The following is a 20,257-nucleotide window of genomic DNA, read 5'->3' as shown; positions in this document are numbered from 1 at the left end:
TGCCCGAAGGTAGTGAAACCAGAGCAAGGATTTGAGGCTGTTCAGTTCACAGCTCACATTGGAGAATCCTACCCTGGAAGGAAGGCAGGGGGCTGGATTGGATGACCTTGGGCCCTCAGTGCTGAAGATCAGCGGTGGGGTTGCTCCTAGAGCCCCAGGTGCTGGTCAGCAGAGTCTCTTTTCCCTCCGACCTTCCAGGAAGACGTTCTTCCCCTCCTTGTGCAGGTCTGTTGACTGGTCTGTGAAGCAAACCCATGAGGCCAAGGAGGGAGCCAGAGGCAAGGAAGGCAGTGGGAAAACCAGCCTGAGATCAGAGGCCTGAACTCCATGTGTCCCCAGCATCACCATAAATCCAGACCCCAGCGCCAGCCACAGCAGGGAGTGGGCCCTGGGGCTTTATGAATGAAATGAGTGGAGAAGCGCCTCGAAGCCAGCGAATACGCCCCACAGCCTGAGGCCTGAGCCCTGCCAGAACCACAGACAGTCCTCGGCACCAGGAGGACAGACGGATGGGGAGACAGAGCTGTGGCCCCACAAACCCACCCCCGCCACTCACCACACTGCACATCAGGAGGGTTCCTCAGAGCCTCCTGGGGGCCTGCGGATGGCAGGAAGTTACCTGGCAACCAGGACTCTGGGAGGGAACGTTCCTCAAGGCCCCAGTTTCAAGGCAAAGAAACAGCCCTGCCCTTAGAGAGCTCCGCTCCAAGGGGGAGACCCAGGCCTTCCTTGGGGTGTAGCAGGGGTTGGGTCAGGCTTGCTCACTGAGACACCTCAGGACTCCACCACAACTCCCTCCCCCAGGGCAGGGTGCGGCTGAGGGTGGAGACTCCGTGCATAAGCAGTGTTCCCAAGGGCTGCGCTTCCAAGGCAAGTGACTCAGAGGCAGGGAGAGAGGAGAAGCCCTCACCTGGCCTAGTGGGCTCAGCTGCCCCGGCACCTGGGAGACTCCTGTGCCTTCGCACACCCTCAGGTGCCACTACTCCCAGAAAAGGGCCTTTGGAGACAGGCCCTTGTGTGGCTCAGGGAAGATGCCCGGGGCCAAGAGCCCAGTAAATGCTGGTAGGGTCAGGAGGAGACCTTAATGAACTCCTCTCCCAGAGCCCTGACTTCTTTCTGCCCGGAGCTCAAATGAGCTCAAACAGCGTTTGCAGGAAAGCACCCACTGCAGGTGCCTGGTCTCCCCCGGGCATGCGCCTTGGACACGTGCCAGCTAACCCTCCTGAGCACTTGGCACTACACCCTGGCTGATCTGCCTCCAGCCTGTCCCCCAAGACAGGCAATGAGCTGCCTGAAGGCAGAGCCCAGCCTGCCTCCGGCTCCCCAGGGCACTTTGCTCAGAGCAGGCTCACGATGGGTGTTTACAAGTGTTGAGAAACCTACTAGGAACAGTATTTCTTAAGGCCGGTCACGTACCCGCATCAACACCACCACCCTAAAGCTTGCACTGTCTCGGACCTGCCACCACCTTGGAACTAGTCTTCCAGCTTCCTCTCTTGACCACCAGTCCCATCCTTCAGGCATACCACAGCCAAAGGATCTTTCAAAACAGTGTCATCATGCTTCTTCAAATACTGCTGTTCCCACTGCTCTTGAGATAGATCTAAAATATCTAACCCGGTCTGCAAGGGCTGGGCCCTGGCTACTTCTCCAGCCTTGTCATTGTAAGCCCCATTCTTTGTGTACCAGCTGCACTGATTGTGTCTGGCTCTTCAAGTGGACTACTATCACTTCTACCTCAGGACCTTTGCACTTACAGTTTCTTCCACCTGCCAGCTCTTTCTCTCTGCCTTCACACTCTTTGCCTGCCTAATTCCTATTGTCTTTGGACGTCAGATTAATTGTCTCCTTCTTGGAGAAGCCCTCCCTGACTTCCCAGAAGCAGGTTCCCCATTACATATTCTCAAAGCAACCACAGCTTTTCCTTCATAGCATCTTTCACCATTTGTAATTATACATATGCACGGTTCTTTCATCAATGTCTATTCCCCTCCTGCCCCAAAGTCTATCAGCAGGATATAGACCACTGCCCAGCCCCAGCTGAGGGACACACCTGACCTAGAAATGTTCTGCACCCCAGTGGGCTGAAACTTGGGAAGTACCTGACCCAAGAGGTGAGCCCCACCCTGTGCCAAAGGTGTAGGGAGGAGGAACAGGGGTGGGGAGAGGCGTGCATTCCACCAAAAGGGAAAGGGAAAGCTGAGGAATATTTAGAGAGGGAGATAAGGTGGCCAAAAAGCAGGAAATGAGCTGCTGGGAGCTGTTGGCTTGAGGCAGGGCAGTTTAGAACGAAGGTTGCAGATCAAAGTCACAGGAAGTGGGCTGGTTTTTTCAGTAACGGAAGAATCAGATCAAAGCCACACTTTCCTGTCTGGGTGGGGTAGGCAATTCATTCACTTATTCACCCGGATTCATACATTATCATAGGTCATTCAGCAAATATTGATGGAGCACCTCTCTCTGTGCCAGGCTCCGTGCTATGCCCTGAGGCTACAGTGATGAGTAAAAGTGAACTGGACCCCTGTTCTCCTGAATTCACAAGCATCTTGCTTAGTGTCCAGACCAGTTTTTAAGTGGCAAGGTTGCAGTCCATTTAGTGAGTCATTGCCAGTAGTTTTAGAAATGAAATACAGAATGGAATGGAATGGGATGGGATGGAATGGAAAATATCACTGTATCCCACATAGTAGAAGGAACAGGAAAAGCACTGTTTCAGTTGTATATGTATTATGTGAACTGGATACCAGCATAAAATGTATTTCTTACCGTTGGTCATGATCAAAAAGGTTTGAGAGGGTTTCCCTGGTGGCGCAGTGGTTTGAGAGTCCGCCTGCCGATGCAGGGGACACGGGTTCGTGCCCCGGTCCGGGAAGATCCCACATGCTGCGGAGCGGCTGGGCCCATGAGCCATGGCCGCTGAGCCTGTGCGTCCGGAGCCTGTGCTCCGCAACGGGAGAGGCCACAACAGTGAGAGGCCCGCGTACCACAAAAAAAAAAAAAAAAAAAGTTTGAGAAATACTAGTCTAAAATAAATATTATTTAACTAATTCCATAAGCCCATAACGAAAGTCTGTGATAGGGAGCATGCAGGGACAGAGTGCTACGGAGAATGGAATGGTACAAGCCCCATCTGGTCTGGGCTGGGGAAGGGTGGTCAGGGAAGTCTTCCCTGGGGAGAAGATGCTTGAGGGAGGAGGAGAGGGAAGGGGTGAAAGAGGGGGAGGGGGAGAAGCTGTTAAATAGACCTATCTTGAGAGGCCCAGCGTGGGGCAGAGACAGGCAGAGAGAACTATGTGGGCCACCTGGGAGGAAGGAGCATGGAAACTTTAAGGGAAGGAGAGAAGAGGCCTGCAGTTTGGAGAGCAGACAGGAGGATGGAATGACTTGAGGATGGAGAGGCAGGAAGGAGTCTTGTGGGGCTTGTTGGAGAGTTTGGCCTCTGAAAGGCAACAAGAAGCCACTGATGGGTTTAGTCATTCCTGTATTCAACAGCAGCTTGCCAGGTCATCCCTTGACCTGGCTGTCTTGGTTCTGGTGACACAAAGGTAAGAGCACCTGCAAGCCGCTTCCAGGCCAGCTGGGGGTCAAGACAGGTAGGAAATGTTCATGGTCAAAGCAGACTCTCATCCCAGTTGAGCAAACTGGTATCTTGGGCTGGGTTTCCCCGTGGCAGACTCTACAGCAAGAATGTGCATGCCAGGGACTTCCCCAGCGGTCCAGTGGTTAAGACTTAGCGCTTCCACTGCAGGGGGCGCAGGTTCGATCCCTGGTTGGGGAACTAAGATCCCACAAGCCGCTCAGTGCGGCCAAAAAAAAAAAAAAAAAGAATGTGTATGCCATGCACCCCAATGTTCACTGCAGCACTATTTCCAATAGCGAAGACATGGAAGCAACTTAAATGTCCAATGACAGAGGAATGGATAAAGAAGATGTGGTGATGTGGTACATATATACAGTGAAATATTACTCAGCCATAAGAAAGAACAAAATAATGCCATTTGCAGCAACATGGATGGATTTAGAGATTATCATACGAAGTGAAGTAAGTCAAACAGAGAAAGACAAATATGATATCACTCGTGTGGAATCTAATTTTTTTTTAATGGTACAAATGGACTTATTTGTAAAACAGAAACAGACTCACAGATTTTGAAAACAGACTTATGGTGACCAAAGGGGAAACATGGGGTGGGAAGGGGATAAATTAGGAGCTTGGGATTAACATACACACACTACTGATATAAAATAGATAACCAAAAAGGACCTACTGTATAGCACAGGGAACTCTACTCAATATTCTGTAATAACCTATATGGGAAAAGAATCTGAAAAAGAATGAATACGTATATATGTATAACTGAATCACTTTGCTGCACACCTGAAACTAACACAAAATTGTAAATCATCTGTACTCCAATTAAAAAAAAATAAGGGGGGCTTCCCTGGTGGCGCAGTGGTTGAGAGTCCGCCTGACGATGCAGGGGACACGGGTTCGTGCCCCGGTCCGGGAAGATCCCACATGCCGCGGAGCGGCTGGTCCCGTGAGCCATGGCCGCTGAGCTTGCGCGTCGGAGAGGCCACAACAGTGAGAGGCCCACGTACCGCTAAAAAAAAAAAAAAAAAAGAATGAGCGTGCCAGTCACTTACTTGGGGGGTGATCCCAGGAAACACTGGTAGGAAAATGGAAAAGTGACACAGAGAAGGGTAGGAGCCAGTAGAGGGGGGTTAATGAGCGCCTCCCCCCAGGGACCTCCAGGAGACCGCAAGGAACAGAGCTTCCTAAGGGAGAAGAGCTCTGGTTTCCATCATCTAGGTCTCATCTTTCACTGGCTGAGCCTGCTCCTGGGGACACTCCTGGCCTGTCTCTTGCACAGGCCAGGCCTGCTTCCACTGCAGAGAAAGCCATCTGGAAGAGCTGCAGGGCTGCAATGCCAAGGGGATATGGACAGGGCACTGACCGTTTCTGCCAAAATCAACCTGTACCGTGTCCAGAGCATTCTGTGGTCCCTTAACTCATCTGCATTTGATTTAGGGTGATGACCTCGAAATCTCTAACTCCAGTTTTCACTTTTCCCCTGGCCTCCAAATCCTTAAGTCAACCAACCATCAGCCAGACCTCTCCCTTTGGATGTCCCATGAGCACCTCAAGTCATCAGATCCTAAACTTAATTCACATGAATCTCCACCCCCACCAGCAAACCTCCACCTCCAGTTTCCCTATTAGTATGAATGGAATCCCAATTACCCAGTCACCCGAGCCAGAAACCAACTCCCTCTTCCCACTGCCTACAACCAGTTGATCACAGCCCCTCAATCCCATCACCCCTTGGTCTTCTCCATCACTCCCAGCCTGAGGGTACCCCACTGCTTTAACCCAGATCCACACATTGGCGCCCTGGCTGCCTTTCCCACCCCCCATCAGGCCATCCCTGATACAGCCCAGTCGAACCTTCCAAAACACAGATCTGGCTGGATTTGTCCCCTGATCGAAACCCTTGATGCCTCCCCAGCTGCCCTGAGGATGGAGTCAAACACTTCTGTGTGACAGAAAGGCTTTCCCATCCCCTCCTAGCCAACCTAACATCCCACGCCATCATGACTACCATCCCACCACATACGCTCCAACTATTCTAAATTATTCCTAATTCCCCTGACACAAATCCATTCCTTTGCTAAATCCACTCTCCAAACTCAACATCCTCTGCCTTGTCCATCTGGCAAACCATCCTTTCAGTCTCAGCTCAACTCTGCCTCCTCTGGAAAGCCCACCCCGATTCCCCCCAAGCTCCCACCGTATCTTAAACATCCTCCTTCAGAGCAAGGCCGTCATGAAATTGTTGTTTAACCGCAGATCTGCCTCCCCTGTGAGAGCTCTTTGAGGGCAAGGCATTATTTCATCTTTGTTTTCCTCAGAAACTAGCACACAAACTGCTCCCAGAAAACCCTCCATAAATATTGACCAACCGATGAAGTGACCAGGCTCAGGTGACACTGCTGGACAGTGACCAAGCTGAGATGGGAAGCTGGACTCTTTCCCACCCTCACGTCAACACAGGTGATGCTGACCTGTTAAGATGAGAAAGCACATAGTGGCCCTTCATCTCCCTGCACGGCACTGAACCTTGTCCACAGGACTCGGAGTCGTCAGGACAGTGGGGACAGTTTGCACTGAGCCATCCACGCTCTCTCAGGACCAGAGGCAGGGTCAGACCAATAGACAGGCTTTGAACCTGGGCAGAGCGAGGAGTTTCTATCTCACTGGGCACTACAGACAGTCTTGACTTCAGGGCTACTGGGCTCTACCCACATGGGCCAAATGGGGTCAGCGATCTGCTGTCTGGTGGGTGACTCTGGACAAGTTGCTTCCCCTTCGTGGGCATCAATTTCCCCACCTGAAAATGACAACTTGAACCAGGTCCATTCCGCCTCAAAAATACTATGATTTGGGGAATTCCCTGGCAGTCCAGTGTTAGGACGCTGCGCGTTTACTGCCGAGGGCGTGGGTTCAACCTCTGGTCAGGAAACTAGGATCCCACAAGCCACGTGGTGCGGCCAAAAAAAAAAAAAAGTCAAAAAAAAATACACAATGATTTTGGCTGTAATCCCCCCCAAGAAACAAGATTGAGGGCCAAACCAGGGACTAGTGACATGATGTGGAAGAACACAGTGTTCGGGGATGACTGCCCACTGCCCAGCCTCTGCCCTCGGTACCTGTTGCCCTAGGTGAGTCCCTTTACCTTCCGCAGTTTCCTCATCTGTAAAAGAGAATAACGGCGGCCACTCTGCGAGGCTGCTGTAAAGAGAAATGCCCTGAACGACGCTAACGTGCCCACTGCACTGCTTGACCCCTGGTGGATGCCATAAGCGATGCGGTTTCTGTCCCCTGGTACTAGAAGACGCCTGTGGGTGCACAGCCCGAGACCGGTTCACCTCCTCCCCTCCCTGCCTCGCCCCCAATCCCATCTGTGGCTTCCCTCACCGTTAAGCTCAGCTCCTCGCCGGAGGCTGGCAGAGTCCCCAAGTGGCCAGGTGAGCGTGGTCAACCACAGACGTGACCACCCGAGATCCCAGACCAGAGTGGCAGGGCCTGGATCCACACTGAGGTCTGGGGGCTCCGAGCCCAGAACTCCTGTCACAAAACAGCAGACCCCCGTGTGACACAGGCCCACTGGCTCACTGCCCACCCACTGTCCAGCCACCCTCCCTCTGTCCCCAGGTGACCCCACTGCATTTCTGTGGTTTGGAGTTTGCTGGTGTGAGGGCAACTGAAGTCTTGGCCCCCTCCCACCAGCAAATGGGGAGGGGTCTCCAGGGGCCAAATTCTTTTTCAAATGAGATTTCCGTGGTTTCCTCAGCTGAGGCGTCTGCGGAGCAGAGAACAAACAATGTGGAATTAAATTTCTCTGTGGAATTAAACAGGCCCCGCAAGTGAAGATCTAAGCATCTCTTTGGGCGTGGAGCCGACTTCGCCCGGTGCCAGGCTGCACTCCCACTGCCTTCCAGTCCCAGTGGTTGAGCAATCCCAGCTCCCGAGGCCATGCACCCCTTCCCCCACCAGCAGCCTCTCCACCCCGTGTGACCTCAGAATTGTCACCAGAGAAGGACTCCAGCTTTTAATGGATTCAGCTGGGGCCCCCCCGACCCGGAGACAGCTGGAAACCCCAAAACAGGGGCATCCTCCTGGGACGGGTCCACACCAGCTGTGTCTGATGCCCCCACCACCACTGGGCGGGATTTCGGGATCAGGTTGCAAAGACTAGGGGAGGAGGTGAGACTGGCTGTCTCCCTGCGTCCCCAGGCCCCGGCAGCGTATTCTAAATGGTCAGACCCCAAAAGTCACAGAGGAGAAAAGAATAAAGGTGCAGAACCACCGGCTGACTTTCCCCAATCCCCAGCCCGATACCATCTTAGACCCTGGCCAGAAAGGCCACTGCACATGTGGTCTGTCCATCCAAAAGAATATTATTCTGCCACTACTTCAGGCATGAAGTACTGATTCATGCAACAACACGGATGAAACTTGAAATCATGTGCTAATTGAAAGAAGCCAGTCACAAAAGACCACAGAGTGTATGATTCCATTTATATCAAATACCCAGACCCGGTAAGTCCATAGAGACAGAGCACAGATTAGTGGCTGTCAGGGCCTGGGGGAGGGAGGAGTAGGGAGTGGCTGCTTAATGGGTCTGGAAGTTTCCTTTTGGGGTGATGAAAATGTTCTGAAACTAGATAGAGGAGGTGGTTGCGCAACATTGTGAATGTATCAAATGTCACTTACGGTAAACTTTATATGTATTTTAACACACATAAAGAGAGACAGGCAAGACCCTTGCCCTGTGTCCCCAGCTGTAGAGCAATCCTGCTCTGGCCACCCCAGGGGAAGGAGGAGTCAGAAGGTCCTAGTGGATGTTCCCACCGGAGCTGTGGCCTCCCTTCTAGACCATACATGGCACACCAAGGACGATCATGTTCCAGCCTGAACAGTCCTCAGATTCTCCAGGTTCCTTTTCCTAAAGGCAAACCACACCCCGGGCCCCAGGGCCAGGCAAGGGACAGCTCTTTGCAGGGGGAGTGAATGGTATTTAGGTCATCTGGCCTGGGCTCTCCAGCCCTCCTGGTGCCGGATGGAAGCAGGAATGCCAAGAGAAGAGGGGTCAGACCACAGGCCAGGGACTGGGACCCAAGGGCAAGCCCTCCCTGGGCAGCTACCTGCTGGCACAGAATTCTAAATCATCAGAATTACGAATTTGGACCTGGCCTTCAAGGTCATTATGAAGGTATATATGTCAAGATAGATGGGTAGACCGTATTTGATTAACAGTTTGTAAGCTTGACTTTTGGCTTTGGAATATTTAGACTTGTGGTATTCGTCTGTATTTGTCTTCTGTTGCTGCATAACAAATGACCACAGACTGAGTGGCAAAAACACCCATTTATTAACTCACAGCTCTGCGGTGAGAAGTCTGGGTGAGTTCAACTGGGTTCTCTGCTCCCACAAGGCCAAAAGCAAGGTGGGCTCTTATCGGGTGGTTCTGGGGAAGAATCCGCTCCCAGACTCGTTCAGATGGTTGGCAGAATCCAGTTCCGTGTGGTTGTAGGACTGAGGTTCCCATTTCCCTGCTGGCTGTCAGCTGAGAGTTGCTCTTGACTGAAATCCTTCTCGTGCTTTCAATCTCTCTAACGTCCTATTCTGCTACCAGAGAGGAGAAAATGCTCTTCTTCTTCTAAAGGGCTCATCTGATTAGGTCAGACCCATCTAATTAATCTCCATATTTTAAAGCCAACTGACTTGGGACTTTAACGATATCTGCAAAATTCCTTCATAGAGTACCTAGATTTTTTTTTCTGTTTTTTAAATTTACTTATTTATTTATTTATTGGCTGCTTTGGGTCTTTGTTGCTGTGCGTGGGCTTCCTCTAGCTGCGACAAGCAGGGGCTACTCTTTGTTGCCGTGTGCGGGCTTCTCATTGCGGTGGCTTCTCTTTGTTGCGGAGCATGGGCTCTAGGCACACGGGCTGCAATGGTTGTGGCACGCGGGCTCAGCAGTTGGGGCTCGCGGGCTCTAGAGCACAGGCTCAGTAGTTGTGGCACACGGGCTTAGTTGCTCCAGAGCATGTGGGATCTTCCCGGACCAGGGCTAGAACCCGCGTCCCCTGCATTGACAGGCGGATTCTTAACCACTGTGCCACCAGGGAAGTCCCCCTAGATTTGTTTTTGATTGAGTAGCCAGGGAATGGGGTCTTAGGATGGGGACATCTTCAGAATTCTGCCTACCGCTGCCTCCTTTTGAAATCTTCCCCCCAGGCCTTGAAACTGTTAGTGGGAGCCTGTTCCAGCCCAGCACGTCCAGCTCTTTCTACCTCAGGATTTAACTCATGGGAACTTTGCTTAACCTAGAGCAAGCGTTGTTGACATCTGTGATACAGTCCTTTCTCCTTCAAGGACTTGATGAAATGCCACCTCCTCCATGAAGTCCTCAGCCTGAAACCCAGGCCAAATTAATCTCCCCTGGACAGCACTTTGCTGGTACCTCTCCTCTATGGCACATCCCAGCCTGCTTTAGGGTACAGCTGAGAGCTCTGAGTCCTCTCCAGACAAGGAGCCTCCTGGGCAGGGGCCACTGGACATTGGACACTGTGCCAGGCCCAGCAGGGACCCAGAGAGATGAATCAAAAGCCATCCCTGCCTTGGAGGACCCCTCATAGTCCAGCAGGGCCAACGAACCTAGTGTGCCCATCGCTGTACATAACTTCCAAACACCCTGTGATGCGCATATATTTACAAGTGAGGAAACTGAGGTTCAGAAACATTCATCAATTTTCCCAGAGTCACGTGGTCCATCTATGGGAGAAATTGGGTGTCCAGCTCCAGAGACTAAACCTGTAACTCCCACACTAAAAAATCTTAAAGAATTTGGGAGTTCCCTGGCGGTCCAGTGGTTAGGACTCAGTGCTTTCACTGCCGAGGGCCCGGGTTCAATCCCTGGTGGGGGAACTAAGATCCCACAAGCCACATGGCATGGCCAAAAAAAAAAATCTTAAAGAATTCAACCCCCCTGACTTCTCATCTGGGGTCAGACACTGTTACTCGGGCTGTCACCTGCTGTACCCACTCCAGTGTTTCCATGCCTTCACTTATAAAGATGTCTTTCTCAGACAGGTGCAATGGGCATAGGCTCTGTTACTCATAGCTCTTCAGGAACTCAAGCCCCTTACAGCCCACTGTAGTAAGGGCCTTGCCATCCTCCCCTGGGTCCTCCACATCCGGCCACCAGACAGGGGAAGAGAGTGAGCCACGGTGATGTTTTCAGAGGTCAGACCAGGACATGGCATGGTTTACATTTCTTCAGCCACATTCCACTGGCCAGAACTCAGCCCAGGATTCTGTCTGACTGCAGGGGAGACTGGGAAATGTAGTCTTACTATGTGCCCAGGAGGGAAAGGAATTGAATTTGAAGAACAGACACATGGGTGTTGCCATGAATGCCACACGCTTTGGCCACATGTGGCTCCAGGGGTGCTGTATGCAAAGGGCTGCCTGGTACCGTCAGTGACAACAGAACTAAGCTCAAGAAATGAAGACAGGGGTGCCTAGCGAAGCTCCGGAGGCGGCGGCCGCAGACCCAGTGGTGTGCAGAATTATAAGGCTGTCTGCTGAGATTTGAAAAATGACAACAAATGAAAGTATCAGCATCTTTAGTTCAGCATCCCTGGCTGTGGGATAGGGAGATGCACTTTCACCTGAGAATCCTCTGCAGGAACCATTTTAAAATGCTTGGAACTATATGTTGAATAATTATACAAAGTTCCAGATTGCAACATGGGGATCCCTCATAGTTCATGAGGTCCTTTATTTCTTGTTCTGTTTACCTGGATTTTTGTTTCAATCTATACCTTACATGAAAAAGTACAAAATTCAAAAGGATAAAGCAGAAACGTGGGGAAATCCATGGAAATATTTTAAAGTATTTCTCTTTGATCATTTTTGTGTCCAGCTTCTTTGATTTGTGGAACCTATTATTTTACAGAGTATTTCAATATTCCTTATGATTGGGAAACAATGCCAAGATGGTACATGCTTTCGGCAAGATGCTTTGGCTGTGCAGTGATTGAGGATACATGGCACTACTTCCTGCATAGGCTCTTACACCACAAAAGAATACATAAGTATATTCATAAAATTTGTCGTGAGCTTCAGGCGCCGTTTGGAATGGAAGCTGAATATGCACATCCTCTGGAAACCCTAATTCTTGGAACTGGATATTTCATTGGAATCATGCTTTTTTTTTGTTGTTTTGTTTTGTTTTGCAGTACGTGGGCCTCTCACTGTTGTGACCTCTCCCGCTGCGGAGCACAGGCTCCAGACGCGCAGGCTCAGCGGCCGTGGCTCACGGGCCCAGCCGCTCCGCGGCATGTGGGATCTTCCTGGACCGGGGCACGAACCCGTGTCCCCTGCATCGGCAGGCGGACTCTCAACCACTGCGCCACCAGGGAAACCCTGGAATCATGCTTTTATGTGATCCTGTTATTCTTCTTTGGGTCTGGGTGACCGTTTATTTTACAGAAACTGTTGATGTCCATAGTGCTTATGACATTCCTCTCAACCCTTTAAATCTCATTCTTTTCTATCTCAGCATCACAATTTCCACCACGTGAACTTCATTGGAAACTATGCTTCGACATTTACATGGTGGGATAGACTTTTTGGAACAGACTCTCAATTTATTGCCTACAATGAGAAGATGAAGAAGGTTGAGAAAAAGACTGAATAAACACCTCACATAAACCTTCCTCAAGTTACACTTTTCCTGAATTGAAGCTAGTAGCTAACGTTGCTTCTGGGGAGTGGAAATAAACATGTGTCTTGGTTGCTAAGTGATAAAAAGAACATTAACAACTTTTAATTATCTCCCTAGTGGGAACTTTTATATGTTTAAGTACAGTTTCCCTGAGGAAGCTTTAAAGGCCATGTTGCTAACCTTACAAAAAGGATTTTAGTAATGGAAGGAATATTAATGAATGTCTTTTCCCCAAGTTGTACCATAGGCCTGAAGCTGAAATTGGTCTTCAAACCTTTTAAATATATAGTGACCATTTCAAGAACTCTTAGTGGCATTGAACTTTAAACACTTTTTTGGAATTTGCTTAAAGATCAAATGCCAGGGGCTGAACCACACCAATCTGTAGAGTGTGAGTGAATGCTGACTCTGAAACAGCCAACACCGGGAATTTCTACTCTTATCTGGAGCGGACCAGTTTGCGGTGATTCTCTTTCTTTGAGAAGTCCGTTTTGATTGCAATGTACTACTCTTATCTATAAATTAAGGCATTTCTGAATTGATGAAAGATTATTTTAGTCTAAAGGGTTTCAGGTTACTTGAATTTTTTAAACACTGAGCTTTATTTCTACTATTTACCCTTTCTTTTTTGCCTATCAAGTTTTCATTATACTTAAAGCTGTATCTTGAAACTCTGTGTACTGACTTGCTGTATTTGCACTTGGAGCTATTGAAATAAACGTGATTTTGTTTGAAAAAGAAAAAAAAAAAAGAAGTGAAGACAGGGCGGGCGTACCGGCAGGGGCCGGGGATTTGTGAGAGCACAGAGTGTCCTCTTAGTCACCCACTAGGCTTAGCAGGAGGCCTTGCTCATCCGATGAGCTCACCTTGGGCCTCAGGCTATGCAGGGTTACCAGCAGCACCCCCGTCCTCCCCCGAGCTGGCCAGGGCCCCCTTCTCCAGGCCAGGCCCTGGACAGATGATCCAGCAGCTTTGGCTGCTCTGGCCAGGGGTAAGGCACAGGCGCTGATGTCCCTAGGAGTAGCCACACTCCTCCCCTCCCCGCAGCTGGGCAGGCTCGAGGGTCGCAGTGCTGAGCCCCCAGCCTGTCTGTGACTGGATACAGGTGGCCGATTTTCTTTTCAGGTTTAACCCTGAGGTATAAAAATCACCAAATTATGTCCCAAAGCCAAGGACAAATTATTTGGTCCAGAGGAGTCACATGACTTAGCCCTGGTCAGAGAGATGCAGACTCTGTCTGTCACGAGGGAAGAAGGGGTGGGAAAGGAAAAGGGTGTTCTAATAGGAAGCATGTGCACACCTGCACTGAGGCCCACCCTGTACTCCCCGGAGAGCAGAGGAGAGGAGATGCCAAGGTCCCAGCCCTGGGTCCCAGGAGAACAGGTATTCCTGAGGCCACAGGACCCGGTGCGGTGGGAATGGGGCTGCAGTAACCACCCCGCATTGCCTCCACATGTCTCTGTGCGGGTTGGGGGAGAGCCCCGGAAGGCAAGGACCTGAGTCTCAGTCTGATTCTCTCACCACTTGCAATGGGTCCTTAAGCAACACCCCACCCCTCCCGGCCTGAACCTCAGCTGACCCGTCAGTCCAGGGAGGTCTGACCACATACCCTACACAGAATGATCCATTTTCTTCCAGGGGGAAGAAAATTTTAGAATTCAACATATATGTGTCCACGTGTTTTTCTATCTAAAAGTAAGAAAGGAATTTAGCTCTACTAATATTTAACATAAAAATTGACCCAGGGCTTCCCTGGTGGCGCAGTGGTTGGGAGTCTGCCTGCTGATGCAGGGGACATGGGTTCGTGCCCCGGTCCGGGAAGATCCCACGTGCCACGGAGCAGTGGGGCCCGTGAGCCATGGCCGCTGAGCCTGCGCGTCCAGAGCCTGTGCTCCGCAACGGGAGAGGCCACAACAGTGAGAGGCCCACATATCGCAAAAAAAAAAAAAAAAAAAAAGAGCAGAAAATTGACCCAGGCACCCCAACTCAGTCTGTTTTGGTCAGTCGTGTCCTCCACATTAGTCAATGTCTGGAAGGAGGTACAGCCACTCCATCCAGCAGAGAACTTGAGGAAGGCACCCTCACTCTATCGCTCAACTTCCAACCTATGGGAACATGTTGCCATTTACATATGCCCAGTTCAGCGGAATTCACAGATTGCAATGTCTGATTCAAACTAAATTAACCTGCCTTAGAAAAGGACAAGTGACCTAAAAAGATTTCTGCCAAGAAACGGCAAGAAAATAGACACACTTCCCCTGATCCTAGGCCACGATTTCATCTGACATTTCAGGAAGGAGAAGCAAGGGTTGCGTGTTGAGTGCTCCAGCGGAGATTTCCAAAAGTAAAATCTTTTCATGAGGATAAGGGTGAAGTTTAAACAGTCGTTAAGGAAGTAATTTTTTTTGGAAGGACTATAGTATGAGAGAGAATTTAGAGATAACATTGAAAAGTGTTCCTATTGTTTATATGATTCTATTGCTGAAAACCTTGTGTGTTCCCAAGATCTTTCATATCCACCCTTCAAAGAAAACAAAAAGGAATTTTTAACTTGCTTAAAAACCTTCCAAATGAAGAGTTTGAGTGAGTGTAAAATCCATTTGGTGAAAGTATTAAAATGCAACATATTCCAATTTCTTTGCAGGAAGAACTGATTGACATGAGAGAAGATGGAAATTTGAAAGTCAATTTTGAACAGAACCTTTGCATAATTGGTGGATGGCATTGAAAACTGAAAAATGAATGTCATGGTTTAATGAGCAGAGCCCACAATGCACCTCATCCGTCTGGATCTAGATATTTTCACGAGGCCTCCTTTTCAGCTGTGACAGCCTTTAAAACTGAATATTGAAATAAACCGCACTTAGTACCAGACATTCAAGTCACTGTGTGAAACCAGGATCTTCAAAAGTAACGAAGGATATTCAATGGTGTCGCTCTCGTTATGAGAGCAAAAAGGGATTTTAGGCCATTATAAAATGAAATGCCATAAAAATTTCTTTAAAACAGTTTTTATTACCTCTTTCATTTCTAGTTATATAGTTTTATAATGTGCGCAAAATAATAATATACATAATGTCTAGTTTATTCATATATTATAGTGTACCTAATATTTTATAATACATATACTTTTGTAATGTACATGCTATTGTATATTTACGTATATAGTTCATGTTTATGATTTATTAGGTTCTATGTATATAATTTATAAACAAATAGGTATCAGGGATGCCTGTTCAATATTGTTTACTGATGATGTATGAACAATAAAGTTTGAGTTCGGGGTGATGGCAATGCCCAAGGGGCCCCTCCAGCTCTGGCATTGGAGGCCACGTGGAGAACACTCTGCTCTGAGTGGGGACATTCATAACAGAGATGGCCCTAGACTGGGCCTCACCTGGCATACAGGTGGAGGTTCAGGCATGCACATTTTATAGCTAAGGAGTCACAAGTACAAAAAAGTAAGACATGAGGAAGGCTTCACCTCGCAAGGGCAGCCCCATCATAAAGACCAAAATCCCCTCCCCAGGGATAAGAAGGACCACAATCTTTCCCTTCTCACCCCTCCCACTGCAGCAGAAGGAAAACAAGACTTTCCTTCTGCTCAGGGGCTCTGAGAGGGAAACTGTCTTTCCTGGAGCATCACAGCAAATCGGCAATGGAAACTAAGTGTGAATGCAGCCATCCAGAGTGCTAGGTATGGCCTTCTACCTGCTCTGCTCTCTCTGGGCCTTGATGCAGAGCCTGGTGTTTAGTCACCAAAGTTCTCACTCTTGTCTCTGTTGGGAAGCCCTTCCTGCTATTCATTTCAGCCTTGCATGCTGCAAATAAAGCCTAGAATGTTCAGGAGGTTCACCAGTTCAATCTTCTGCCCCATTGTAGTGAAGAGTATCCCTCTCCAATCTTTGACGTCTGTCTTAACCCCAGAGAAGAGAGTCCCAGAGAAAAGTAAGGTCTACACCTCTGCTACCCTCTCAAGGGGTTCAGCAACTCCCTGAAGCAAGATGATCTTTTCTCTGGCACAAAGATGTTCACATCGCTCCCTCCCTGCTCCTGCTCTGCTTAAAAGCATCCCTGTATCTCCATCGCCCACAGCAGAAAAGCCAGGCTGCTTAGGCTGACCTCCATGCCCTTGACCCCCTAGGTCAGCCCACCTGCATCACTCACCAGAGAGAAACGGAAACCACACGAGCTAATTTAAGCAGAGAGGAATTTCATGCAGGTAATTCTATGCTGACAAAATCACCAGAAAGGCTAAAGGAACAGGCTGCACGGGCAGGAATGGCTGCCAGAAAAACATGGGACGTACCTTGCGAGACACCTCCCCTGACACCGTCAGGAAGGTAAAAATTCAGGAGCCGCCCAGGGTCTGTTGGCTTCAAGAAGCATCACTTAACTGATCCAGGGGTCAGGAGACCATTTCAGCAACAGCTTCTCCATACCCACAAAACTGGATACTGGATGCTAGAAGGCAGCCGCCCCCCAAAATCAGTGACTCCACAACCAGGCTGAGCAACAAGCCATGCTCCCAAGTCCGTTCAACTGACAGAACCTGTTGCCTAATCAGAACTCTAGCAGCAACAGAGTCTGAGGAACGCAGTGGTCAGGGTCCAGCTTCTCCAGCTAAGGAAGGCTCACTAGGAGAAGAGTGGGTGGAGGTCGATGCTGTATACACACTGTCTCTCCAGATTCTTCTCCCAGCATTCTTCCCACCCTCACCCTGAGTTCCAGCTACAGGGAACACTCCAATGGTCCTGGGAGCACCCCAGGCTCCTTCTCACCTCTCTGACTTTGCCCAGGCGGGTCACCATACCCCTCCACTTTGAATGTGCTCTGAGTCTGAGAAGCTTTCTCTGGTGCCAGGAGACAGGGGTTACTATAGCCCAAAGCTGTCCAACAGAAATATAATCAACATGTAATTTTAAACTTTCTAGTAGTCACATGTTGAATAATGGCCACCCACAAAGTATCAAGTCTTAACTCCTGAAACTTTCTAATGTTACCTTATTTGGAAAAAGGATCTTTGCAGATGTAATTAAGTTAAGGATTTCATGGTAAGATTACCCTGGATTATCTAGGGGAGCCCTAAATGTCATCATATGGTCTTCATAAGATGGAGGTAAACGGTAACACAGACAGGAGAGAAAGCAAAGTAAAGACAAGGCAGAGATTGGAGCAACGTGGCCACAAGCCCAGGAATTCCAGGGCAGCCACCAGAAGGTGGGAGAGGCAAGGGACAGATTCTCTCAAACAACCCAATTTCAGGTTTCTAGGCTCCAGCCTGCAAATGAATATATTTTTGATGTTTTAAACCACCAGGTTTGTGGCAATTCGTTAGAGCAGCCTCAGGGAACTAATAAAACACATGTCAAATAGTGAAAAGAAGCAGGTGAAATTAATTTTAATAGTATCTTTTATTTAACCCAATATCTATAAAATATTATCAACATGTTATCAATATAAAAAGCATCAACGAGATATTTACATTCCTTTTTTCATACTAAGTCTTTGAAATCTGAATCGTGTTTCTCGCCTATGACACGTTTCAGTTTGGACCAGCCACATCAAAAGGGCTGAATAGCCACATGTGACTAATGGCTACCAGAGAGGACCAAGCATTTCCCCTCCTTTGTAGGATTTGGGGAGCACCAGCCTGGGATTTGGGGACTTTTTTGCCTATGAGTCATCCTCTCCCATAGACAGCATGCTCCCTGGGAGCAGGAACCTTGTCCCATTCATCTTGGTATCCCAGTGCCTAAACACAAGAACATTCAATGAATGATTTGTTTTGTTTTGTTTTGTTTTTTTGCGGTACGCGGGCCTCTCACTGTTGTGGCCTCTCCCGTTGCGGAGCACAGGCTCCGGACGCACAGGCTCAGCGGCCATGGCTCACGGGCCCAGCCGCTCCGCGGCATGTGGGATCTTCCCGGACCAGGGCACGAACCCGTGTCCCCTGCATCGGCAGGCGGACTCTCAACCACTGCGCCACCAGGGAAGCCCCCAATGAATGTATTTTGAATGAATGTGTAACAGATTCTCTACAAGAAAAGAAAGCCCTGTCAGAAACTACATTTTTTGTTTGTTTGATTTTCCCTCTTCCTTAGTGAGAGGAGTTCAGGATCCCTCAATATATAGGCTTGGAATCCCTTCGCTTGGAAGGGTAGATGTAGACCAAGTTGCCCCCAGCAGCCAGGAAAATGCTATATGTTGAAGTTGGAAAGAAATGCTGTGAATAGGCCTGCGTCTATTAAAGAAGTTGAATCTGTAATTAATAATCTTCCAAAACTGAAAGCATAAGGCCCCAATGAGTCTACTGGTGAATCCTACCAAACATTGAAGGAAGAAATGATCCCAATTCTCTACAATCTCCTTCAGAAGCTAGAAACAGAGAAAATACTCTAACTCATTCTATGAGGCCAACATCACTCGAATACCACAACCAGACAAAGACATTACAAGAAAACCACAGATCAGTATCTCTCATAAGCATCGATGCAAACATCCTCAACAAAATATTAGCAAATTGAGCCCAACGATGTATAAAAAATTATACAACACAACCAAGTGGGATGTATCCCAGGTATGCAAGCTTGGTTCAATATTCAAAAATCAACTAATGTACTCCATCACATCAACAAGCAAAAGAGGGGAAAAAATCACACACTCATACCCATAGATGCAGAAAGAAACTCTGTCCCACCCCTTGGGAGGCTGATCATGTCGAGAGGAGGTGAGAGGAAGGTAGGGGGAGCAGAGGGAGGTGGGGGATGAGGCAGAGGCAGGGGGGGTGAGTGGGCGGGGTCTATGAGGTGACTGAGGCGGGAATCAGTGTTCCTGGGACTGGCTTAAGGTGAAGGAAGCAACCAAATGTGACCCAAAAGAGTCAAACCTGCCAAGAAAGACTGTAACCCTCAGGCACAGGGTGATAAGCCTGGGGCTCCCAGACCTGAAGAACTGCAAAAACTGGCCTCGGTGTCAGCCCCCAGGAAGGCAGCCAGGGCCAGCACCGCTCCAATCCTGGCCTGACACTTTGACCCCCTGTAACCTGCCGCTTCCATCTGAGAATCTCAGCAGCTGGCTGCCCGTGAATAAGGCTGCTGTGGGCAGTGCACCCTGTTTTGCAGCTGCATCCACCCCAAGGGAGGGGCACCATTTTCTTCATTCAAAGACACAACGGCTGGGCTTCCCTGGTGGCGCAGTGGTTGAGAGTCCGCCTGCCGATGCAGGGGACACGGGTTCGTGCCCCGGTCCGGGAGGATCCCACATGCCGCGGAGCGGCTGGGCCCGTGAGCCATGGCCGCTGAGCCTGCGCGTCCGGAGCCTGTGCTCCGCAACGGGAGAGGCCACAACAGTGAGAGGCCCGCGTACCGCAAAAAAAAAAAAAAAAAAGACACAACTGCTCACCAGGCTATGGGCCAGCTGGGCTGCGTGAACACCCAGAGACCCCTTTCAACGCCACCATCAAGAGGGATCACCTTTCACAACTTGGCACAGTTGTGCTCCCTCGCCTCCCATGACGCAAGCTCATCATGCCTCCATGAAGCCACAGAACATCAAACACTTTCAGGTCAGAAGCCCTTCCCCTGAGCATTATGGGGGCACTGGGCAGCCCACCCACCCCTGAGATTAGCCACTTCCGAGGTCACCATGAGTCCCTGGGCTGGAGACTTTGCTAGCTTCCTAGCTTCAGACCAACCTGCCCAGATGGGGCTCAGCTCTACCAGGAGCGGCCCTCCCCCACAATGGCTGGATGCCCCCTCACAATACTCTGGGACCCCTGGCACAGAACACAGAGGGATTGGAGCCAGGGAGAGGGAATGCCTGGACTTTTGGACTTCCTGCCATCACTCCCACATGGAACTTCCACAATACCGTGCAGAGGGATAGCCCATGAGTGAATGAATGAAGTCCAGCAAGGCTTTGAGCCCCTTCTCAAAGCCCTCTAGACACTCAGGGCC

At 49.6% G+C, this 20,257-nt stretch overlaps 1 pseudogene; it reads left to right on the top strand.

Moving 5' to 3' along the window:
* The first annotated feature begins 11,168 nt into the window (after positions 1-11,168).
* Positions 11,169-12,372, top strand: LOC132511613 (methylsterol monooxygenase 1-like; annotated as a pseudogene).
* Positions 12,373-20,257: the final 7,885 nt, after the last annotated feature.

The sequence above is a fragment of the Lagenorhynchus albirostris genome, chromosome 20 (genome assembly GCF_949774975.1).
Source record: "Lagenorhynchus albirostris chromosome 20, mLagAlb1.1, whole genome shotgun sequence".
In the NCBI taxonomy this organism is placed as follows: Eukaryota; Metazoa; Chordata; class Mammalia; order Artiodactyla; family Delphinidae; genus Lagenorhynchus; species Lagenorhynchus albirostris.
Note: the sequence above shows the minus strand (reverse complement) of the source record. Positions and strands in the feature narration are given on the sequence as shown.